The sequence below is a fragment of the Oryctolagus cuniculus genome, chromosome 1 (assembly GCF_964237555.1).
Source record: "Oryctolagus cuniculus chromosome 1, mOryCun1.1, whole genome shotgun sequence".
In the NCBI taxonomy this organism is placed as follows: domain Eukaryota; kingdom Metazoa; phylum Chordata; class Mammalia; order Lagomorpha; family Leporidae; genus Oryctolagus; species Oryctolagus cuniculus.
Genome location: NC_091432.1, coordinates 179316240 through 179342630, shown reverse-complemented (window position 1 = coordinate 179342630; position 26391 = coordinate 179316240). Strand labels below are relative to the sequence as shown.

General features: G+C 40.4%; 1 protein-coding gene across 39 annotated transcripts in view; it reads left to right on the top strand.

Moving 5' to 3' along the window:
* Positions 1–26391, top strand: part of BNC2 (basonuclin zinc finger protein 2) — a 462557-nt gene that overhangs the window by 349765 nt on the left and 86401 nt on the right. The gene's annotated exons all lie outside the window — the stretch shown is intronic.

Here is a 26391-nt window from a genome sequence, read left to right as displayed (position 1 = left end):
TTTGTTTGTTTTTACTGAAATGGAACCTACTGATAGCTCTGTGAAGTTATGTTTACATAAAAGTAAATTACACTTGTACTTTAGCAAACTTGGCTTCACAAACCAGTGTCTCTAGGCGGTTTTTGTTTAAAAAAAAAATTAAGCAAAAGAAAAGCTGCTCTCTCTCTTTCCTTTTTTGTTGCCATTCCCTCTGCAAATGCAGTCCCAGACAGAGGTATGCTGTCCCGTCTTGGTGCCGGCTCCTCGGTTCTGCACATGTGGCGGAGATGCCTTTGGAGTGCCAGCAGAGGAGGGAATCGCCTAACCACTGACCTCGCAGACCGTGTTTGGCTTAAGTATCCCTAGAGTGGCCTTTCAGACTGAGGCTACTGTGGTCTCGTAGTTTGTTTTTGTTTTTTACCTGCCTGCCTGCCTGCCTGTCTGCCTGTGTTTAGCACTGTCAGAAATGAAGCCTCCCTTAGAAAATTTAGTTAATTTTTAAAACTGTGATTATTTTCATAATCACCATCTCTTCTTGATCTCAGGGGAGGCTAGGCACCCTTGATTATCTTTAATAGGGCACATGAGCGTGCTAGTGCCACTGGGAGGTAGGTGGCAAATTTCGTAAGCTGCCTGCCTCCCCTTGCCCGCTCCCTGCTCCCTGCACCCTGCTCAGTGTGTCTCTGGGCAGGCCTGGCAATACCCATAATTATCAGGCCCCATGAGCCGGGACTGCAGAGCACCTTGGCATGACACCTGTCCAACTCTTGCTCTTCGCCGGCACCCTCTCGTGCCTCAGCTTGCTGGCTCGCCACACGTCAGAGCAACAGTCTGTCATTAGTGAACTCATTTCTCTTCGTGTCGGACGCTCACACACCAAGTCCCGCCCACACAGCTTACAGTGTGCACCATGGTGTGTGGTACAACCCTTCACGCAGTAGGGGTTTCAAGAAGTCTTGTGAACAAAGAAGAAAAGTTGCTGTAAGCATTACCCTTGGCATTGTGGTTTCCATTCCGCCTGCAGAAAGGGCTTATTTTTGCTCTTGACAAGATTTACATTGCACAATATCGTCTTTTCCATAAAAACTCCTCTTGATTGCCTTCCCTTTTAGACTTAAAAGAAGGTTCCTTAATTTTTTAAAGATTCCTGAAGACTCTGGGGAAACCCAAGTGACTTAACCAGTCTCATGAAAGGAGGACAGAGTGGAATAGAGAAAAATACCATGGTTTCTGGAAATTTGTCCCTGACTATATCAACAGGGTGATACAATTTTGTATTGAATTCTGTAGGTGGAAGAAAAGCCGAAGATGAAGCCACAGTCAATGAAAAGACCTATGGAGAGGAATTTTGTTTGTAAGCGACAAGGTGAACTGCCAAGGGTGCTGAAGTAGTTCGTGCGTGTGCATAGTCGACCTTAGAAATGCTTTCTAAAAACTTTGCTTTTGAGAGAGAAGCCATAGAATTGGGGTTTGGGGATTTATTTTAATGGAAAAACTATCAGGATTTTGTAGAAGGATGGATTAAGAATAAACCTTTTATTTCTTAGAAACTGACAGTCTGATTTATGAAATAGTACTCCAAATTTATGACTTAACACATTAATTAATTTATTTATAAAATTTTATTCCACCACAACAGTTGCTAATCATCTTTTATTATGAGAGTTTGAAAAACCCCTTTTCAACAGGGACCAAAAAGATTGCAGTTAGGTAAGAAAATTGGTGAAAATGTCAAAATATATTTAAACTTTTTAAAAATACATATTGTTTGCTTATGAAACTAATATAAATTGATTTAAAATTAAAACATTGCTATAATAGTTAATGCAAAAAAAGAAAACTGTCCCTAGCCACTTTTCCTAGAGATAAAACAGTCCTCTATGTATTTTCATGCATATATGGCACTAATTAATTCTCATTAACCTAAATAAATGGATTCATTTTGTATGTATTTTCTTAAGCCTTATTCTTTAATGATTTATTCATTTATTATTTATGTATATGTTTATTTGAAAGGCAAAATGAAATCGAAGGAGAGAGAGAGAAAGAGAGACGTCCTCCATCTACTGGTTCACTCCCCTAATAGCTACAATTTCACCAGGTCTGGTTCAGGCTGAAGCTAGGAGCCAGGAACTCCATCCAGGTCTCCTACATGGTTAGTGGGAACCCGGGTACTTCAGCCATCCTGTGCTGCCTCCCAGGTGCATTGGCAGGAAGCTGGCTAGGAAGGCAGGGACAGGACTCCATCCCAGGCACTCCGATATGGGACGCAGGCATCCTAAGTGACTACTTCATCTGCTGTGCTACAATGCCCACCCCTGTGGTTTGAAATTTTAATGATGTATTTTAGACCTTGTAGTAGACCAAAAAAAAAAAAATGCTCCCTGCCCCCCCAAATATTTAAATGTCAAATCCTTGAAACCTATGAATGTTACCTTATTTGGAATAAAGGGGTCTTGCTGATGTAAGTTGAGGATATTGAGGTGAAGAGATAATATTAGACTATCTGAGTGGGCCCTAAAGACCACCATATGTATCCTCCTGACATAGAGGAAAGGGGAGATTAGAGAAAGGCACATAAAGAAGAAGCAATACAGAGAGAAGGTGATGTGAAGGTGGAAGCAGAGATTGGAGCAAGAGGGTACAGACCAAGTATTGCTAGCCATCACCAGGAGCTGATAGGAGACAAGCATGGAACAGATTCATTTCCATAGTTTCCGAATGGGCACAGCCCTATTGATACCATGATTTTCAACTTCTGATCTCCAGAACTATGGGAAAACAAATAACTTTAAGCAACTAAGGTTGTAACAATTTCTTATGGCAACTCTAAGAAACTAATATAGGCCTCTTTCCATGTTGTTCCATAGGCATCTCATCCATTCTTTATAATTTCCATTTGATTTTCCATTTTGTGGATATACCTCATTTATTTCAATAATCCTTATACAGAAACTGGAGTTGCTTAAAGTTTTTTTGGCTTTACAAATATTGTTTTAGGAAATATCTTTATATGTTTATATACTGAATGTTTTTCTTGAGTAAATTTTTAGAATTGCCATGTCAGTAAGTAGGTGTGTATAAACAATTCTATTTTGAATAGTTAGTACATGCACATAGATACCCCCATTTCTGGGCTGCTTAGTTACCTCAGTTACACCATTTTATTCTTGAATATTCTTCCAGTATGGAAGAATGTAATTTTATGTATATAAATATTATTTTTATTTCCTTTTTGCACAAGTGAGTACCATACACAGTTTGGGTGTTATATTCCATGTCTTTTTTTCATCTAACAAGCATATTATGAAGAGAAGATAAGAGAAGTTGTATTTCCTGCCATTATTTATTGAGTGTGTCCTACATGTTTTCCAAAAACCTTGTACTGACTTAAACTTCATTAAAAATAATTGAGACTCCCTTGGTTTTCTAAAACAAGGATAGCTCTTGAATATTTTTTTTATTTGAAAGCCAGAGCCACACAGAGAGAGGAGAGGCAGAGAGAGAGAGAGAGAGAGAGAGAGAGAGAGATCTTCCATCCACTGCTGGCTTTCTCCCCAACTGGCCACAACAGCTGGAGCTGCGCCTATCTGAAACCAGGAGCCAGAAGCTTCCTCCAGGTCTCCCATGCAGGTGCAGGGGCCCAGGGACTTGGGCCATCTTCCACTGCTTCCCCAGGCCATAGCAGAGAGCTGGATTGGAAGAGGAGCAGCCAGGTCTTGAACCGGCACCCATATGGGATCCCGGCGCTTCAGGCCAGGGCATTAACCCACTGCACCACTGCACCTGCCCCAAGCTCTTGAATATTACTTTTTCTTCTTTTCAAAACTTCTCTTTTAACAGCTCTTGTTTCATGGTGGTAAAAAAAAAATACATATGGTTATAGATATTTCAGATCCATGAGAAATAAAAATACTAAAATTTGTTGAAGATATTTATTCTCATAGGTTTTTGAACTCAGTAGATACTGAGTTTCCAGGCTTTTCAGAATATGAAATTGAGAAGAATAACTTCCACTGTTAATTCTCTTAGTGTTAATACATGCTATGGTTTGCATAGTATCAACTTAGTTTGTGGTCCACAGTCGTGATAAGGTAGCATAAACATTAGTTCATATCAAAACAGCAGATATCATACTTAACCTGTATTTAAAATAGAGGTAAAATCATCTTAGTAATTATACAAATGGATTTTTTCTTTTTATTCTGTTTTGTTTTTTTTTTTTTACATTTTATTTTATTTATTTGAAGGGCAGACTTACAGAAAGAGGAAGGGGGCAAAGAGAAAGAGAGAAAAGGAGAGGTCTTCTGTCTGCTGATTCACTCCTCAGTTGGCCACAGTGGCCAGGGCTGGGTCAGACTGAAGCCAGGAGCTTTATCAGGATCTCTCATGTGGTCAGCCCACTTACACTGACTTCTGCTGCTTTCCCAGACTCATTAGCAGGGAGCTGGGTCCTAAGTGGAGCATCCAGGACTTGAACAGGAGCCCATATTGGATGCCAGCATTGTAGTGGTGACAACCCATTACGACTTAATGCCGGCCCCTTTACCAGTGTTTTTGAAAAGAAATTTTTGTGGTTTCTTTCTTGTTTCTGATTTTACCATTCTAACATGATGACTTTTCAATCTCTCCTAATTTCCAAGTCCAGTTTGCTCTTGGTACTAATACAAGATTCATCTGGCATCTGTTCTCTTGCTAAAGCACTCAGGAAACATTATAAAGCTATTCTTGCAAATTCATCATTAGTATGAAGAACCACAATTTGCCTCATGGTTATCTCAGCCTTTCTCCACCTCTTATCTGAGCTCTGGAATGACATTGCCTTCCTTGGTGAGCCGGCATTGCAGCACCTCATCTCTCCCACCTTAATTTGTAGCGATGCGTTACATTTGGGTGACAGGCAGTTGTTCGTGCTTGAGTAACTCAGGATTTGAATCCTACAGTTTGTGGCATCCATGTAATGCTTAGCAGTAGGTACAGCTGTTAACTATTCACTTATAAATAATCTTTTTTCCCTCTCAACCTGTCTCCCAGGTAGTGTACCTGTCACCATTAATAACTCTTCAATTGCTCCCTGGTGATTTGACCCATCAGCTGTCATTCACAGAGGAATGGTGCGCTAGCCTGCTATTGAAGCTTGTGCAGGTTCCTTTAGCTATTCAGCCACCCTAGCAGCCTTACGCTTGTGGGAAGTTACGTTGATGGGCTTCACAAGCAGGCAACTGAGTACGTTCTCATACAGTTTGAGAAAGACGGCATTATGTTTTGGGGTATTGATGATAGGTCTTATCATTGATACCCCACAGTAGGGCGACGGTAGTGGAGAGGAGAGTAGGAGTGGTCAGTGAATCTTACCAGCTGCAAATACAGCTTTCCTTTTTGATTCTATACGTGCACCTAGTTGTCACGGCATCATCATCTGTCATCTGATGTTTGCAAACTTGGGGTTGGTGCATTTGATCTGGCTAGTGGATCCATCAGGTGTGACACCCTGCCTATATCTAAAGCTTAAGGGTGAGAGGCCGGGAGCTGTAATGGTAACTGCCCCCAAGTCTTTGGCAGTTTTCTGGGTCCTTGGACATGCACTCACTTGCTTCTACTGTCTCTGCCTGAAATATACTGCTCCCATCACTTCTGCAGGCTGATTCCTCCTTGCCTTTATGTCTCAACCTAGCCATGCATTTCCCAGAGACTACTGCTGCTCTCCCTGTTACATGCTGGCTGTATCACCTGAAGCGCCATGTGCCAATTTTTACTCATCCCTCATTGTATTCTGCAGTAATTGCCCAGTTAAACTTTTTCCTTTTTTTTCTTGGGTTGTAAATTCTTTGATGGATGGTAGTTAGTGTTGTGTGTGTGTGTGTGTGTGTGTGTGTGTGTTTTTTTTTTGCTAAATCCACATTCCAGTCATGTCATGGAGCTTTAATAAATTTGTTTTAAAAAAGAGTTTATTTTTTATGAACTCACTTTCCATTGACCTATCATGATCATATCAATGGTGAGTTCAAGCAGTAAATTAGAGACGTGCACTATCTTATACTGTGTTAGCACAGTGGGTCCAGATAGGAAAACATTTTGATTGCTGATTGCATTTTTGTGACTAATATATACTTCTTTGAGAATAATCTTGGTAATACAGAATTTCTTCAGACCTTGCTCAGGAAGTGCTAGAGAGCAAGGTATCCAAAGGCAATAGAAGCATTAAACTGTATCTGGGAAGTAATCTCAACATTTGTGAACACAGACTGTTTTAAAATAAACTCTCTAAGGAGGTAAATCAGTTAGGCATTCTGTCGGTTGGGTTTTCATTTGGAAGTAGATTTACCCCTGACATGATCTTTGCTATTCTAATTTTGATGAGTGTAATGAATTAGAAAATGATCAAATTTATGATATCCAGAAAAATGCTGTAATGCCCTGTTACACGTGTACAGACAGGCTGTGTATACATGTATGTGTGGAAGTGTATATGTATTCATGTGTTTTGAACTAAACACAATAGTGAACTGAAAATACTGAAAAGGGTAAGAAAAAATTTCAGGGAGACTCAGCACCAAACAAAAACCTAGAAAGCAGTATTTTAGTTTATTTTCCAAGGGTATCTATGCCTGTAGGAGCTAGGAAGATATTAAGATAAATGAAAAGAAATTTAGTCATAAGTTCAAGAATAGATTGGTCCTTGATACTGCTGTACAGAATACATTTGTAAAGTAGTAACATTTTTAAAAGGAAAGAAAGACATGCCTTTAGTGAAAAACATAATTGTATAAGGAATCATATAGTTGATAGTAAGTCCAAGATGTTGGGATATAGTTCTGAAAATAGTCTGTGCATCTAAAGCACAATTTATCTTTCTGTTGGTTTGATAAAAACAATGAGGGAAGAGACAGTGAGCACATTACTCTGCCCTTTTCATTTTTTACTTAATAATATATCTTGTAAACAATTTCATCTCAGCACATAAAGAGCTGTCTCATTCTTTTTTAACAGCTGCATTGTACAGATGTATCATAATTTATGTGTCTATTCCCTCATGCACTGATAAACTAGGTATGGAAACAAATTCTTTCAACTTTGGCATTCTGGTCAGTGATGGGGATAATGATGGTACGTTGGTTTCATTTGCATTTCTCTTAATAAGTGAGATTTGCCATTGTTTTAGTCATTTTTCCATTCTTTTCAAAATGTCTTTCCAGGTTATTTATACATTTCTTTAATTTTTAAGGTTTATTTATTTGAAAGGCAGAGTTAGAGAGGGAGAGACAGAGCTTCAGTCCGCTGATTCACTCCCTAATGGCCACAGAACCCAAGCCAGGAGCCTAGAACTCCAATCCAGGTCTTCCACGTGGGTACAGGGGCCCAAGTACTCAGCTCTCTGCTGCTGCTTTCCCAGGAGCGTTAGCAGAGAGCTGGATTGGAAAGAGCAGCTGGAACTCAAACCAGTGCCCATATCAGGTGCCAGCATTTTAGGCAGCAGTTTAACCTGCCTCGCCACAACACTGGCCCTCTCTTTATGTTTCTAATTGTGGTGGAAATCCTTTTTAATGCATATTCCACACCTTTTATGTCTTGAAGAATTTAACCCATAGTATATCCTTATTGCAAATATTTTCCATACTTTCTCTTCGACTCTTTTTTTTTCAGTCTTGCAGTTATTTTTTTTTCTTCTTAATTCTGTCTTACTTGAATTTCTAAAAAAGGTATTTATCCGAGAAGCAGAGACAGAGAATGAGCTGCTATCCACTGGTTTATTCCCAACATGCCTGCAGCAGCCAAGGCTAATCAAGGCCAAAGCTGGGAGTAGGAAACTCAAGCTAAGTCTCCCACATGGGTGGCAGGAACCCAATTACTTGAGCCACAGTTACTGGCGCCATCACTGGTAGCTCTCCAGGTCTGCATCAACAAGAAGCTGACGTCACGAGGCAGAGTCAGGAATAGACCCCAGGAACCCCAGAGTTAGGCACAGTGTCTTATCAATCACTGGCTAAACTCCTGCCCCAATTTTTGTGTGTTTTTTTTTTCTTTGTAACTTTTGATTGACTTCTGTTTCCTGAACCTAAGAAAGGTCTTCAAGTCTTGTGCACAATCAAAACACCTCACATTATCCACTCGTATTTTATGTTGAATTTGTATTCAGACAATAAAATTTTTAAGCCAGGACTTTTATGTTTCTTGTGTAAGTATGCATAAGACTTATAATTATTGTTTTTTCAGTCTGTTTTTTTCAAAGGCTTCCATTTTTAAAGGCTTGATGTTTGATTAAAGCATCTTTAATAAATTATTGCATGTAGACAGAGCAGAGTCCTAATTATTAGCAAAGACATTCTTTAATTTAAACATTTAATAATTTTTAAATGAATAGTGAATATGTATTTAAAATTATAAGTTATTAAAAATTATTAATTATTATTAAAAATCACTCCAAAAATCTACAAAAATTACTGGATTCATGGAGATTTTTCTTCTGAAATCTCTGGGGGGGAATTTACCAGAAATACTTGAATAGAAATCCTTCTTGTTTGCAGCCTGACTTCTTTTCTGTGCCTAGGAGATTCTGAAGCCCTTTAGGGCCTAGGCAAATGAGGGACCTGAGCTGAAGACTCCTTAGCCTGAATGTTTGTCAGTAGCTCATCTGTCCTTTATTACAATTTCCTAAATGATTAACACCCATAACAGTCAGTTGCAGGACTGATGGGGTCATCATCAGTTGTTCGTGAGGCTTTCTGGTCGTTCTTGTCAGTTTTGCTGTCTTTATCTTGATTCACTTTTCTTACCATGCCTTGTGTTCCTACCCCAGGTGCTCACTCACCAAGTGATAAAGAGGAAGTTGGAGACTGAAGAAGTAGCTTGTTTCACAGCACAGTCCCAAACAACATAAATACATAGTGGTTCTTAGGTTGCATATTTTTAAATAAAACTAAAATTGATTTTTTTTTCTCTTTGTAAAACAAAAATCATTGCTGCATTTTAGGTAAAACTAAGATCTAGTTGGGTTGTAAAACAGTGCAATTGTTAAGATTGCCTTTTAATCTTTCTTGCACCCTTCTGCTAAAAAGTTTATATGTTGTCTTCTCTTTTGTCATATTTTGAAGTGAGTTTAACAGGATTCACTTTCATAGTTGTTTTCCAAGGCAACTTTAGGAGCTGACCTCAATCCTAGTTTTGTTTTTGTTTTTTTAGAACCCTACTCGTGTTCTAGTTGTGAATGGAGCCATTTGGGTTATTGCTTTGGAAATATGCAGGTGGACACTGAAGGAAAGAAAAACTGATACCCGTGTTCTCTCACCACTTCTTTTCCACTTTCCTCTGTGTCCTGGTCCAGTGAGTCATCAGAGGGCCTGAGAGTGATGTGGGAAGTGAACTCTTGGGACACCCGGCCTTCTTCACGGAGCTTGGAGTTGCTTTATTTCCATTGAGGGTGTTAGGCTTGATAGGTAACCTCATATTTTCCTGGGCATCTGAGGGTTAAAAAAAGAAAATGGTGGTTTTGGAGTTTGGCATTTTTCAGCTGCTCTTCAGGAGAAGCTGAAGTGTCTGTGGAGCGGGTCCAAACCAGTGCGTGTTTAAGGGGTGGGGGTGGGGGTGGGGTGGGGGTGGAAACTGGCTGAAGAACATTCTTGTGTGCTTTAGTTGCCTTCAGTTGCATTAACTGGATAGAAAGGGGAATAAGTGTTTTGCTTTATGGTTTTTAACATTAAAACTCTTTAAACAAATCCCAAACCTTAAAAAACATGAAACGACCTACAGGCCTATTGGCTCCCACTGTTTAGTTTATCAAGTCTCTGTCACACCCTCCCCCATCCCTGTTAAAAATCCAGAGTGAAGTGTGAAAAGCATCAGAAAGTCTCCTTTATGCCAGTTCAGCCTTTTAGTTGCTTGCCAGCACCTTCATCTCTTCATATGTTTCTAGCTAAGGTCTAACATGGAACAAAAACCCGACAGCAATGGAGACCAGATGCCGGTATTTCTTCTCTGTCACTTGGCTGCTGAGCAGATGGAATTTATATCAATCGGGCATGCTAGGAGGAAGAGGCCGTGGCAGCCAACATGTGGAACTGGGGCTGAGTGACATTTCTGCTAATGTTTTGTCCTTGTAGAACATTATGCTTCCTCTTTGCTTATGAGCTGTGGTTTTCCTGACTCAGACGAGGTTCCAACTCCAGCTGGAATGGCTGTCGCTCTTCCCCTCTCCCCCTGCCCCCCTGTGTGGGGAGTGCTGGGAGCTATGGAGGAGTGGTGGGACTTGCACAATGGAGCTCTTTATTAAAATACCTGACATCTGCATGCAATGCAGCAAAATCATCTTAGCTCCAGCAGAGGAATGCGCTGGGCATTACCAGTCACATTTTGTCTAGTGCCGTGTGCTCGTTTGATTTATATAATGAGTGAATGCCTCTGGCAAAAGAGGACGTTGAGCATGTTATTGGAGGAAGGGAACTTTTAAATTTTTTCCAAGAACATTGTCACAGGCAGGCCCAATACTCACACAAAAATATGAGTATTTAAAGGCAATTGCAGCCATCACATGGATTTCTTGCTGTGGTTTAAAAAATGTCATACCCCCTTCTTCTCCATTTAAGGTTAAAAAATCAGAAAACTCAAAAACCCAATTTAACATGATAAGTTTTAATGCTGGGGACTACTGTTAGTGGGAAATAGCACTTTTAAAGAATCTCTTACTACAAAAGCTGTGTAGAAAAAACAAAATACATATTAAAAGTGCACACATAAAAAAGAATTGTTGATGACTTTCTAATTCTAATCCCTTCCCTTTTTCTCCTGTAATGAATGTGTAGACACACACAAATTAGAGTTTCAAAACTAACAATGTAAGCCATTCACGTTTTACCTATTTATGGCAAGTAAATAAGAAAACACTGCCATGTTAATAACAGTATTTCATAAAACACTGAAGTGGTCATGAAACTGCTGCTTAAATCACAGAATCAGCAAATATGTCCATATTTCCACTTAGTCAAATCCCTCTTTCTGCTGGAACCGAGCAGCAGAGAAATTCTGAGTTGGAAGCAGGCAAGTAAATTGGAGAGAGATGGCACCTTCACTGCTTCTGTCTCTTTCTTTTGAAAAGCAGCTCTGGCAGACCTCTTTTCCTGGCCTCTTCCAAGTTCACTGGCCAGATCCATGGGGAGTTCAAAAAGTTCATGGAAAATGGAATCAAAAGATAAATTTGTTCGGGTACAAAAAGAATCTCAAAATCCATGTGTAGTTTTGCTATAACGTGCATTTTCAATGAACTTTCTGCAACCCCTTCAAATGTCACATTCTAAATCTCGAATACTCCGGAGCAGCCTGGCCATTTCTTCATCTTCAGGAAGCCTGCTCTATAGCACTTTGCTGTTAGCCATGCTCCTGACTGAGGGGTTTCTCCTGTGTCTCACTCCTTGATGTGGGGTTGGACCCCACAGGTCTCTGGTTTAGAAGTAAATCTGTGTAAACTGGACAAAGTCCCAATGTGTCTTGGGGAAAATGCTTCAAAATTGCCTGGACTTCAGGTTTTGCTTTTTTTCTTTTCCCCTTTTTTGCCATACTGAACCCAGGATTCTTATGTATGAAGTCATTTAAAGAGCCTGTTGTCAAAAGCTGCGGTAGCACAGCATGTGTGCCTATAGCTGATGCATGTGTGGTGGAATCCAGAGTCACAAAGTACAATTATTGCTCAGGATGCAAACTTTAGCTGTCTGCACTGAGGGATGAAATAGATTCAGCTAAATTATTTAGAGTGCTATTTGGATGAGTGGAATCTCCGTTTGTTTGTATTCTCTTATGTGCTGTTCAGATAATGTTCATCTCTGGCTACCTAAATTGTCATTGTCCACACACAGGCTTGAGGAAGATTTGGACAATGAGAAATGGCTCTGTACCCAGCTGCCTGCAATAATCCAGAAGAATGGGAATCTCTGGCTCTCAATTCAAGTTCATCTTAGACCAGTTCCTTTTCTTGCTTGGTTTTGCACTTAACCCTTTGTGCTTTTCCTTTAGAATCTTTTGGCTTACTTTCTGTTCAAGATTTTCTTCCTTTCCTCTCTCCTCTTTCTTCACAATCATTCACATAATGAAGTGCAGACCTTCCATGTTTCCTGTGACCTTATGTCAAGCATGCTTCAAGCTGGAAGAGCCCAAGTATCTTCCTAAGGTGGTATTTTGGGGATGGAGTTAAATAGCGTGGGATGACTGTTTTACTTATGGATGAAAGTCCGACCAGGAAGCGGAAGTGCTTCCTCATGGGCCTCTTGAAAGCCCTGGAGCGCATCTAACCAGAGGGGAAAAGAGAAGACATGGTCTTCTGCAGAAATTGGATATGGCTGCCAAATCTGTCTGTTAAACTTCCTCAAAGAGGATCCTTAAAGATAATTAGTCTCAGAGCTTAGATTCTGGACGTTGTCCCATTTGGATCCCAGAACTTGTGGAATCAGGCCTGTCCAGTGATGCCTGAGATGTGGTCATCTGTCCTGTAATGGGGTGAGCCTCCCAGGCACAGGCTTTGGGGTTCCACTTGCTTGTCAAAGTCCAGTTCTGTCTCCCACCAGCTATATGTGTTTGAGAAAACTTCCGTTTTCTCTTCTGTAAAACAGATGGTAGTATCTACCTTACAAGGCTGTAAGAGAGAAAAAGTAGAGGTAATAGCAGTTCAGTATATGGCACAGTAAGAACTCCACAGGTAGCAAGTTGCTGCTGGTAGCTTTGACAGGCCTTCTGGTCTACCCTTGTAAGTCTTACTGGGTCTAAATAGATAGAACATGCTGGTTCTTGAGCCTGACCACTTCCCTTCAGAACTTACTAGCATCTACAGAATAAGAAACTCTCCTAGCAGTAGTGTTGCCCATTCCCATCCTAAGGGACACAGCATTGTCTTTGAGTCTCTACATCGCCATAAGAAGTTACCTCCTAAATCTTCTAAGGATGACCAGAGACAAAAGTCACACTGCACTAGAAAGGGCCAGTTCCTGTGTTTTGGGACTTCACAAAGAGGCTGTGCCGGTTTCCAGTTCTAGATGAAATTCCTTTTGGGAGAATGTCCCTCTGGAACACATCCCTCCTCTGTGCTGGTGGCCCAGTATTCTGGGATTTGCTATGGGAAGGATGATTACACACCTGAGAGACAGTCCCTGGTCGCTACTGTCTGTTATGTGTTAATGACAGTTAAGAAGGGAGGCCAGCAAAGGGAGAATTCATCTTTAGAAGAAATTGGAGCAAAGCTCTTCATGCCTGTGTCCCTTAAAATTAATCTGACCTTCTCTCCTTAACATCAGGACACGCTGATAATGCATCTGTGGTTTTTCTTCTTTGACACAACAAACTGTATGAAGAAGACATTTGCTTTCTGGTTTTGTTAAAATGTGCCCTGTGCACCTTACACCAAAAACTCACATAACAGAGATGTTAAAGTTAAATTAGTTAAAAGGCGCGTTTTCTATTTTCAAATTTAATTTTCACAATAGACCATTCAAGCCACACAGAAGTATATACAGTAGAAAACCAGCACACCCTTCTCTTGTCCACCTCCCAAGATTTCACTCTCAACAAGGAGCTGTGGACCCTGTTCACCAGTTTGTTGATGTTCCTTCCAGACCACAAAACTTTATTCTACCAAATGGTGGAAACCATGGCATAAGTAAGATATTTATGCCAAAGTTCATTTAGAATAGGTCTGCAAAGCTCAGGTATGGTTGAGAATTATGCAATTATCTAGTATATTTATCAGCTTAGAAAAAAGTATTCTATGACTTTTCCATCTACCTCCCTCAAAATAAAATTTTGTGTGGTTACATCAAAGCTACAGTTAACTGTGTTTATGTGAACACCCTAGACCTACTTTCTTTCAAAAATGAAATAAATGACTTTTTTTGTCTTCTTCAAGCCTTGGATGAAGGAAGTAAAATATTAAGCATTTTTTCTTTGTAAATTTATTTATTTGAAAGGCAGAGATCGATTGATTGATTCATCTTCCATCTGCTGGTTTACTTCCCAAATAGTCATGACAGCCAGGATTGGGCCAGACTGAAGCCAAGGCCAAGATCCTGGAACCTGGAACTCATTCTAGGTCTCCCACATGAGTGGCACAGACCCTCCAAGAACATTCAGCCATCGTCTGCTGCCTCCTAGGGTATGCGTTAGCAAGAAGTTGGATCAGAAGTGGAGACAGAACTTGAACCCAGGGACTTGATATATGGGATGCAGATGTCCCACACAGCATCTTAATCACAAATGTCTCCCCATAATGAACTTCCTGGTGCTGTAAGTGGAATGCCTTGATCATGGGGTGTTAGATTAGACATGCACATATAAGTCTTTTCAGGGGGAGAAGTTCAAGATGAAATTAATTTGTCAGTGTTAAGTTGTTTAGGAATTATCTACCCTTTTGCTTCTCCCTCCTCTATGGTAAGCAACACAGTTTAAAACATATACTTATGATTAGGACTGGGCTACATTTTTTTTCAGAGGTTTACTTAATGTGAGATATCACAAAAGCCGTAATGCAGTAAGGTAAATATTGCAGTGAATGCCAGTATTTAGGTATATATTAGCATATGCTTGCTTTTCACTTTGCTAAGATAGACTAACATTTAATTGCTTTGCTTAAGGTAAAGAAGAGAAAGAAATTACCTTATAGGGGTGTACAAGCTCCTGAGGGTTCTCAGCTGTGAGCCCAGCCAAGCTGCCCTGTTCCAGCCAGCAGCTACGCTCCTTAACACACAGAACATTATACACCAACAGTAAATAACCCTCAACAAATGTGGATCTTATCTCAACCTAAAGACACGGCCCTCATTCCAGGGAGCGCTGTTAGCCTGCAGAACCTCAGTCAGTCTACAACACAGCAGTGTCCAAACCTTTTGGCCCCGTCTGGATATTGTTAGTGCATGTGTGGCTGCTGCATTCCTGGGTGCCATTTATAGAGGGGTTTCTTAAACGTGGGTTGTGTCACCGAGCGACTGAGCAGTTTGAAGCAGTTTTGCCCTTTTCCCTCAGAATCACAGAAACCAGAAACATCTAATTATCATCTACCTCATTCAGAATTAGAATCACCTGACTATTTCATTTCAGTCAGAGTAGTATAAAAGTTGCTTTTCATCTGAGAGCTTTAGCATTTTAAAAGCATGAATGCTAATCCACCTGTTTATTCATTTTTTTATTAGGGTCAAATTATGGGTTAATATCAACATCTAATTAGTCTTAAGAGTTATTTTTCAGAGTCCTTTGTAGGATTTAAAAAGAAGCACACCTATATAACTGGACTTATTTTGTGTTGACTGTGTATACTAGAAAGAGCAGGCTTTTGGTTAGAAATCAAGAGTGTTTGAATTCTCACCCTGGATCCTGGGGTATGTGAGGCACTTAATGTTTGTCTTTCAGACAGCGATGGTACATAAGTAGTATTTGTCTCAGTTTGTATCAGAGGACATTATGAATTGCCTTGAGACTAATTATCCGTTATAAACTCACTTGTCTGGAAGACAGAGTTTATATACATTTTTAAGATCTCCCATAATTGTCAGGGCATCTTAGCGTTTTACTTGGAAAAGCACCTCACAGTACAGATGCCGCAACTTGACATCCTAAGGACTTTGCCTGCACCAGACTTGTCTGCGTAGGATTTAAAAGGAGGAGGGGTGGAAACACCAAGAACAGCACAACAAAGAAATGCATGTTAATGTGGCTGAATATTCATCAGAAGCCCTGGGCCCGAGGCTGGAAGCACAGTAGGCTGTGTGTTTACCAGGCCACCCCAAAGGCAAGAGGGCAGAAGGCACTTATCAGCAGTGGCGCAGTGCAGGCAGTGTTGTCTTTGAAAAGTTTTCATTTTCCCTTGAATCAGCTACAGTCTCTTACTTAAGGTCACTGCAGTTTGCAATCTTTGGCAGAAGGCTTCTTCCTTTTTTGGTAGTGGCAGTCTGACTCCCCCCCCCCCCCCTTTTGGAAGTATTTTCCTCTCAAACTGCCATTATCTTCCAAACCTGTTTCATGTTATCATTGTCAGATGCCTCTTCTCAGAGTTTCTTAGAACAAAATGCGATGATACATACATACATATATATATATGAAATTTTTTAAAGCATGGAATTGAAAGTCATATGGTTATGATTTGAGAATGTCAAACTTGATTTTTTTTTTCAGTTTTTTTTTTTTTTTTCCAACCGTACCTTTTTCTCTGGGCAGTGAACTCACTGCAGACACATCAAAGAGAATGTGTACTGGATCAAGGTGCTTTTTTTTTTTCGACCACATCATTGCCAGCTGTGGTGTTTATGATTAGAGGCAGGCGTTCCAGACACCTCCGAGTCCTCACTAAGCGTCAGATCTTTAACGGGATCCATCCCAGCTGAGTGACACTAAACAGACAGCCAGAGGGGGAGTTGGTGGATAGAACAGGGAAGGGGGGTGAGGGTGAGGGAGGCTTTGGTGCCTGGTACACTCACCAGCCAAGCTCTGTAACAAACTCTGCTAATGCCAGGCTGCGAGCTGCCCAGAGGCCCCATAGCCTGCCTTTCAACACAGCTTTCATTAGCCAAGGGGAGGACTGGAGCCCGGCAAACACAGTCATTGATCCTCACTCACCAGGTGCAGGGATGCGCAGCTTTCAGGTCACAGCCCAGTCGGCTTTGAAGCAGCTCCATTTCACACCGCTGACAGCCACAGAGCGCTGGCTTCCAGGAGCTGCCACGATGCCCTCTCCCATCTCCATGCAGCTAACGACATTGAATTCCCTCTGGTTGTTGCCTCCACTTGCAATATTAACGCTTGTTTACTGGTGCTGTTGACATAAGAATTCTGCAAATAGCCAGCAGTCCCGAGAGCAGTGCACGAAAGGGAGTTCTCTTTCTGCCTTCTGTCCCCTTCCGGGTCGGTGTGGCTGCCAGACAGTTTTGCCAGTTTCTAAGACTAGAATGTACTTCTGGAAGCAGGAATCCATGCAATAATTGTGAAGTTAAATATTTGGGAATTAGTAGAATCAATATATTAGACTTCGCCAGTAACTGCCATTAACAGTGAAGAAAGTAATAGTTTGATGAACAGCTGTCTACTTCTCTTTCAAGGTTAAAAAAAAAAAAACTTTATTTCCACAACCATGCTAAGATGGGACAGTTCCTAGTGACTATGGAAATTAAGACCCTTTAGAAGAAAAAACAATGTTACTTCAACAATTCAGACAAACCCTGAGCCCCTGTGGGAGGTCACGTGAGTTTTGTTTGCCGTTTTTGAGAGACAGAGAGAGGGGCTCCCATCCTTGGTTCAGTCCTCAGATACTCACAGTGATGGGGATGGGTCTAGCTAAAGTCAGAAGCAACGTCCAGGTCTCCCATGTGGGTGGCAGGGACCCAGCTACTTGAGCCCTCACTCCTGCCTCCCAGGTGGTACCTTAGCAGGAAGCTGGAGTCAGAACCCAGAGCCAGAGATCAAACGTGGGGGCTCTCTGGGGTGGGACAAAGGTGTTATTACCACAAGGTTAAATGTAGTCTGTGTGGACAAGTGAGATTTGCATGTTGGCTAAAACGTCTAAAAGTTATGCAAGGAGGAAAAGGTATGAATTTGATTTCAAAGAAGGATCAAGGTAACAGATTGCTTGTGCAGAGCTGCATTTAAGAAAGTCTCCTTCGTTACCAGTATTTTAGTTTACATTTTTAAAGAATTATCTGAAGAGTTAGATGTCAGGGCTGGGTGAAAACCAGGTGATGGCAGCATGTAAGATGCTGGCTGCCTCCCAGTACGCCGTCCTCTGCTCTGCATTCCCATGGCCTCCTACCTTTTGTTAGCCTCCGCGCTGCCTGGAGTTGCCCTAGTCCTCCCCAGTCGTGCTGTGGCTGCTGTCCTTCTTGAGTCCTAGAATGCACACTGGTTCTTCACACGGAAGGAGCAAGAGGTTTAGCTTGAAACCTGTGTGGTCTGGGAGCCGTAGAGTGACTTACTCATGGAGGGACACACAGCCCTAGAGGAATCAGGTGAACTTGCCTGGCTGGCTGATACTTCACTGCAGGTGTGGGCCGGGTATGTAAGGAGGGCATCAGTGGTACAGGTTTCCACTGTTAAAACTGTAAGATCCTGAGATCTCAGAGAAGCAAGTTGCAGGACATGTCTGCACATACCGGTGATTCTTGCTCATCTGGATAATACTGTGAGTATTCTTAACTAACATTCTTGAAAAGAGTGTTAGCTTTGGACCTTCACAGAGGCTAAACTTTGATATGGTACAAGTGCCAGCATGCAGTGGAGTGATAGAATAACATTTTGAACCCCCTGAGTTGAGTTTAATGATTCTTAGAAAACTCTTAAACTCGTAGGTCGTTGTTCTTAGTATTTTACCTGTGGCTGTAATCACTGACCTTCAGTCTTCTGAACTGCCTATCAGTCTTCAAACATTGTATTTCCCAACTGCCGACTCTTAGACAACTCAGAATAAGACTAGCATCTTTGAGAGGAAGAAAGAAGGTGCTGGTTTCCTTCTTGGTCCTACACCTGCCTTTCTTTTTCATCTTACTGAGAAATTTCATGATTATTAGGAAACTTTTCTCAAGCCCTATACCTCTCTCTTCATGAAAACTATTTCCCTTAGTAAGGTCCTAAGATTTTAAGAGGAAAAGTAATAACCAAATAATATTCTATACCATCTATTTGCGTAAACACCTTATCTCATCATTCAGTTTATTATTTAAAAGTTTTATATGAGGAAAGTTAATTATACTTTATACCAGTGCCTCTCCAGGCAAATATACTCACTAATTGATGCTTGGGATGATTTTTTTTCCTTTGATTAAAACAATAATATTATGGTTTCATATAAAACTATTCTTAATAGTTTTTATGGAAACCCTTAAAACATCAAAGTTTCATAATGTATTTAAACTATGTACTTGTCTGTGTACTAACATTGCAAGTAAATGTATAAAGCAGAACAACAAAGTAGTTTTATTGAACATGCCTTTGTCATCATGCAACAAGTCTGTTCAATCAGTTGTTTATTTAATTACATCATTGCCCTGGTTCTATTTTATTGTTTTTTTGACCTTTATTAGTTTTCAGGACTTCTCTGTGTCAGCAGTATCCCATTTTATAGTTCATGCAACTGAGGCAAAAAAAGGATCTCATTAATTTGATTGTGAGTTGTTGACCTGAGGATTATGGTTACCCATTATACTTCAGTGTCCTCAACAAAAACAACTTTTCTAATTGCTCAGGACTGTATCTACTGCATGTTGAAGTAGCATAGTTTTAAAAAAAGTTCACTTCTTCTGAGAAAATGAAGCTTACATCAACAGCTTGGTGACCAAGCACCCTTTGGAAAATTTCATTTTCCCAGCACTTCAGGGAAGGAGAAAAGGTCTAAGCATTGAGGAGGATAATGATTGTCAAATTTTCTTCATGAAGGGAAGTGTCTGTAGTACCTGCATGGAGGTGGTTCTAGATCTCACATTGATTTTTCATTGTTATGAATATTTGCATTAATATTATAAATATCACAATGAGATTTTTATGGAGAATAGCTGGAATTTCAAATGAATATTTTAGCATGTTATTGCCTGGCAAAAACAAGTACACAAATGCTTCCATGAGGCAACTAGTGCTCATTTCAGTGAAATAGTACTGTTTGTGTAATACTGGCAAGAAATACCTTTGTTTACTTTAATGAGCAAAAGGAGTTGATTTTTCTGCTGCTGCTGCAGTTAGGTTAAGAATAAATTTAGCAATCTCCATTAGCTTTTTTTCCAAGAAAGCTTTTGTAGTAAAGAAAACTGAGAGGCTGTCTCTTCCTGGATTTTGCCCTTCCTCTACTGCCTTTGGTGGAACAAAAGGGTTGCAACCTCCAGAATTAGTTGTGAAAACTTATTTTAATGAGAACTTCACAATGAGGCCAATCTAGAAGAAAACATATTAAATTTTGCCCATGTGAAAATCCCACAACTGTTACGCAGATTAAAGATCAAATAAAGTTAAGTACCTCAGTGAAATTTTCAATTCTCTCACTTTAGCACCCAATACCACCTCAGGATTTCATCTATCACTCATTGATAAAACTTGACAACATTTGTAGATCAGTTTGTTCCCCTGGACTTTCCTTCACACTCACCTAGCCTGTGGTATACCATAATTTGAAGAGGAGGAAATGATTCAGAAATCCATGAAGACTTAACACCTATTGATTTCTGAGCTAAGAAGAAGAAATTAGCCAATTTTTAGACCTTGTATGGCTGGTGCAAACACACAACACACAGCTCTGATGGGACATGGTGAATTTTCCGGACATAGTGGATGAAATACCAAATATTTGTGAAAAAAAAAAGAATGAGCACATGGTAAGAGGTCAGATACTTCTGTGCTTCCTGCCCTTTTATTTCCCAAGTTTATCATACAGTGGTGCTAAGTGGATCTCCTTCCTTTCTTTTCATAAGCAAGGAGACTTTCCTTTTGGTAACTCTTGTGCACCTCTAGGCAAATCACCAGTCAGGCAGACAGGAAGCCAGGATGAAGAGCTAGCGGGAGGCACTCCACCCAGTGAGGAAGTTGGACATTTTCTCCCCTGTAAAGATGACTGATGATCTATGGAAACAGAGAAGCAAGCGGGCACTGCAGCCAGCTCCTCCATGACAGCTTGAGTGAACGTGTGGCTAGCGCTTCCTTGATTAACGGAGGTCTCCCTGACCTTGGCAGTGTGTTGTGACTCATAGCCTTGCAGGGATGAATTGTTCCTGAACAGTTCCTCCAACATCTGAGGTACAAACAGGTCTTTTTAGCCATTTGTTAGATCTAGTGGAAAAAATAGTCTAACCTGCTTGAGACCTGAAAACAGTCTAGAATATTCAGAACAACTCTAAAACTCACTTTAATTTCAGAACCCCAAATCTGAATGTAAAGAGAATCAGCTAATCATGATAAGTTGAAAACTCAGCCAGGTCATCTCATTTCTCAGAAATGCTTAAGAGACCTCTATATATTTCTTCTTTAGTAGTTAAATAATTTTTATAACTTTGAGTTTTGGGGGTTCTTTTTAAAGTAGCCAGTAACACTACTTTCTTTGGCTAGATAGCAAGTTTCCTGCTTTCCTGGATAGAAACGACAGGTTTTGGAACCTCGTGCTTTGGTAAGGACCCCCAAAGATCTGTAAAGCCTACAGACTGATTGCCTCCTTACCTTGTCAGTAACCCTGACTCTTCTCATCTCACATAATGGTCAAACTCTTCCTTTTGCTGTCTTTCTCTTCTTTCTTTCGTAACTGGAGTGGATATCTCCAGAGGCATCAGTTGTTCCTAAATACCATTTTAGAAATGTTACGAGGTGTTATGGACTCCATATATGTCTGATTGGAATGCTAAAGTTTACTGAGTAGCTTATATGGGCAGATCTCTTGATACCAACAAGTAATGACATTGATGAGTTTCGTGCCCTCAAGAACTGTAGAGTAGCTGCCCTGGGTTAAATTGTTGTAGTACATTTACTAACATTTATACAATGGTAGAATCTGAGGAAGTAAGAGTAGAGGTGACCAACAGCAGAAGAGAAGAGAGCCAGTAGCTTCCTTTCCTTCCCAGAGCAGCTAATAATTATGCAAGGTATCCGAGGTGCTGATGGGGGAGTGTTATGTGACCATAAATGGGTGTTTTAGGTGAAACTTCAGATGTGCAAGACTTATAAAGAACAGAGAAATAGACTCTTTTGAGGGCAGAAGGCAAAGTATCTCAGATGAAAATAAGTCAATAATTAAAAAAGTCCATAATTGAGAAATTACTTTTTGGGGGTGTTGGTGGGGAAAGACTAGCACAGTGTGTGAAGTTTGGATTTGAGCCCTTGGGCATAGAGAACCAGTGAGAGTTTTGAGCTGTGCGGCATGATAGGATGAAAATTTCATGGCAGGGCAACTATTGGGATAATAACATGTTAAATAATCTAGGTGTGAAGAAATCAGAATTTATTTGTGAAACCCAGTCCAATACATACATGGCAGAAATAAAACAGAATGGATAGTGGTTTGAAAGTCTTACAGGGAGAGATCCAACAAGAATTATGTTGTTTGGTTCTGAGTGTTAATGGTAAGATATAAGAATGAAATCTCTCTTTTTGCTTCATATTATTGTTGCAAGCTGCTGGCATTTTATTCTGCCGAAGCACATGGCAAATACTACATCCCAAGTAAGAGTTGACTGGCCTGCCAAAAACTGTCCCTGATGGTCATGGCCAAAATGTCTTGCACCAGAAGTTGTGAAGACCCATTGAACAGAATAGTCGGTAAGCTCCCTTTTAGGTTTTAGAGCTGAATTGTTAAATGTGCTAATATGCAGACTTGGGGACAGTGAATCAGTGCAGACCTTCATGGTAATACTTAAACATTCTTCACTGGCATTATTCATCAAGTTTTCTATCTCATTGGACTTTACTTTCCTCGGGGGCAGAAAACTGTTTCTTACTCATCTTGATGTCTTCTCTGCCTAGTAAGATGCCTGTTGTAATCAAGATTCAGTGATTTAAAACACTTCTAATATTTGCATTGTCATCAGGAGTGAGTATCCCTTAACTTTTCAGATTTTGCATAGACTTTACCAGGTGAGCATCCTGAATCCAAACATCTGAAATCTGAATTGGTCCAAAATACAGGAATTTTTTTCGTACCGACATGCTGCTCATGAAGTTTCTGAATTTGAAGCATTGCAAATCTCTGGTTTTCAGAATAAGGCTGCTCAGCTGCTGTAACAGTGAAGAGGCTTGCGTGTGTTACTGTGTGTCCCTGCTCTGGGAAGCTCTGGCAGCCTCTTGCAGCAAGTATGGAGGCGAGTATCCTCAGGTGCCTTTGGGATTACGCTAGTAGGAGGCATAATTAAGGCCCGTGTATTCACTCATTGTGTGTTTACTGTAGACATACTATGAGCAAGTTGTTGAAGAAGAAGCCTACGAGAAGGAAAAAGGCTTCCTACATTTAAGAGGGTTTTAGACTACAGGCAGAGAAGATGTAGTAAGTACTGTTGCTAGGTAGAAATTAGTAAATATGACATGAAGTATCTTGATAAAAAGTGCTGTGAAAGTAGCTAAAAGAGGAAAAGATTCCTTCCATCTCTGAAGATCAGGAGATCTCTGCTGAGAAGTTTACTCTTTCAAAAAGCTGGTCCAGCAGAGCTAGGGAGACTCTCGACTTGCATTATGGCACCAGGGCAGAGAACCGTGAGACATGCATAAGAAAGAGCAGATAGTTTGGTTTCAATGTGGGACTAACAAAAGTCATGGGAAAGAAGCTGAAGTTATCCAGAATGTTCCTTGATAGACAGTTGCAAGATTCAGTGTGATCTTTTTAAAATTTGCACTTGACCATTAAAGGGTTAAAAAAAGAAAAAACTCCACATAAAATTTTCTTCCAAGGTTTAATGGGAAAAGTTTGTGATAGATTTTTCAGAGCTTTCATGGACCAGCATCTGTGCCTGTTTCCTCCACTGCTTTTCAGAGCCCCCTTCTTACTAAGTCTTTGGAATAAAAGTGAAAAGAACTACCAGAAAGCTACAGTTACACTGTTTATTTGAGGAAGTGCTTCTGGTTGCAGTGCTCCAGAATTGTTGAAAGAGATTGTAAATGTGGTTAATGAGACTTTGTGTACCTGTGACCATCCTACAAATGTGCTAAAATGAGAACGTGGCCTCACAGCTTAGGCAGCCGAGTTGTTGGGCTTGGGGCGTTAATGCCATTATGAATGCTAAAATGAAATTCAGATTAGCTGATTGAAGTTCTTGGCACTGAGATTAAAGCCATGAGTTTGGGGAGGAGGGGGGAGTGTACAGTGTACTTGTTATGAGAATTTTTTTTTGTCTACAACGTAACTGTTACTGATATGGACTCAGAACCTTTCTGATTCTGTTTTCAAAAATTTTCTCTATGAATTAGCAATACCATTTTCTTTCAGAACAGCTTTATTGTTTCAAGCTTAAAAATCTTCTGTCTTTAAATCTGGCTGCATATTCCTCTCCCCTCCCCTGCAGTCACAGTTTTCTCTAGATCTTGGCTGGCTCTGAATCCCAAGAGTTAAGATATCCTAGCTTCTATAAATCAGGAGACAGCTTCATTATCAAAGTTATGTGTTTCACCTTAATAGATAGCCAGTCCTGGCGTTGGTGCCAGGCCCTGCCTTATCATGTAGCCATCAGCACTGCATACTGGAATGTTCTTTGTTTGGATTATTTACTTCTTCTATAAACAAAGATTAGAGTAAAAAATGTCAGTGCTGGGGCCCAAAGCAGCACTGACTGTTACTAGAAAATCTCAGTAGCATGGTGTGGGATACGCTTTTCTGCTCAGAGTAACATAGCACCGATTTCTCTGCACTGAGGATTTTGCCCACTTTATCTCATTTAATCTTCCCAACAGCCCCAGAAGATAGGTTCTGGTCCTCCCATTTTACAGATGAAAAAACTAAGACTCGGGAAAAAAAAAAAAAAAACCAATAGTATTGTCACAACTTAGGCTTTGATAAGTGGCAGAGAATTAGCTTTCAAACCCAGGCATTCAACTCCAGAGTCGTCTTCTCTTTTACCTATGACATGATGAAGAAGTTACCAAAAAAAAAAAAAAGCTTTTAAAAATCAGTGCTGCTTGGACTTTGAGCTGCTTGAACTCATTACATGGTTCCATAGATTTAACTTGTATTGGTTGATCAGGACAGGAAAATGTGTTCCTATTGAAATTTTATTTACTAATTCCTAGTTTTATATAAAGGATCTAGGAATCACTAAATTTTTATCAAATCTTGACTGTTCTCCAGTATTTTAAGATCAGCATTTTTCTTACATCTTGTAGACTTTCTAGAGTTTACATATTTTTAAATATTTTTTAGTTGTTTTAAAGACACAATTACAGAGAGAGAAAGAGAGAGGTCTTTCATCCTCTGGTTCACTTCCCAAATATTTGGCTGCAATGGCCAGAGCTGAGCCAGTCTGAAGCCAGGAGCCAGGAGCTTCCTCTGGGCCTCCCATGTTGGTGAAGTGTCCCAAGCACTTGGACCGTCCTCTGCTGCTTTTCCAGGTACATTAGCAGGGAGCTGGATTGCAAGTAGAGCAGCCAGGATTCGAACCAGCACCCATGTGGGATGCTGGTGCTGCAGGCCAGTGCTTTAACCTGCTGTGCCACAGCGCCAGTCTCTTAAGAGTTAACATTTTAGGCCAGCGCCGCGGTTCACTAGGCTAATCCTCCACCTGCGGCACCGGCACACCAGGTTCTAGTCCCCGTCGGGGCGCCGGATTCTGTCCCAGTTGCCCCTCTTCCAGGCCGGCTCTCTGCTGTGGCCCAGGAGGGCAGTGGAGGATGGCCCAAGTCCTCGGGCCCTGCACCCACATGGGAGACCAGGAGAAGCACCTGGCTCCAGGCTTCGCATCAGCATGATGCAGCAGCCATTGGAGGGTGAACCAACAGCAAAAGGAAGACCTTTCTCTCTGTCTCTATCTCTCGCTGTCCACTCTGCCTGTCAAAAAAATTTTTAAAAAAAATTTAAAAATAGTTAACATTTTGATCTGAATTTGGGAAAATCATCATTGTTTGTGTCATCAAATTAACTGAATATCTTGGAGAGTTTGGAATAGATGTGATCCTGAAAGAGGGAGACAATCCTCTTAGGAGACGAGGAGTTGATAACAATAGAACCCTGGATTAAAGCTTTCTTTCCAGAAGCTCTAAGATATTTGAGTCTCGAAAACTGACATAATAATTGCTTTTCTTTGGGAAAACAATTATGTATCATTTCTAGCATTTCCACCTGCAGTGTAGCCAAAGAATCCTTGTTTTGCAATGAGGAAGCTACAAGTTAGAGCAATGGGTGATGGCTGTTCAGAGGCCATCTAATAGTACTGGCGCTGTGTTGTTGCCTGCACATCTTTTTCATGAGTTCTGATTTGCTTGTCGGTACTGAGTATGTTTTGAGATCAGGTATACTCATTTCTTGATTAGAGTAAATATGTTTTCTGGTTCACTGCAAGGTTGTTTTTCTTATTGAACTGTATTTCCTGGATAAAACCTCTTGAACTTAGGAACTATCACAATAAATATGTTTAATGGGCTTATTGGCATGTTGAAACTTGTATAGTGTTGGCACATGACGAGGCCCATAGAATTGCTAAATAATGATACTTCAGCTATGTTTAAAGGTGTTATTGATTTATATTTTGTATAACCATATATATTTACAGGGGGTCATCAAAAAGTTAATGGCAAATGTTCATTCCAAAAGAACTGTATATGGATTTCAGTATTTTTTGCATCAAAATAAACTTATTTATAATTCCATTTTCCACTAACTTTTTGAATATATAACATTCTGGTAACAAAATTTGAAAAAAATAATATCATTTGTATACATATTACTGATAGAAAAAAGTCATAATTAGAGATGACTTTATATCTGTTTGTTTTCTGTTCCTGTAAGAAATATCCAAG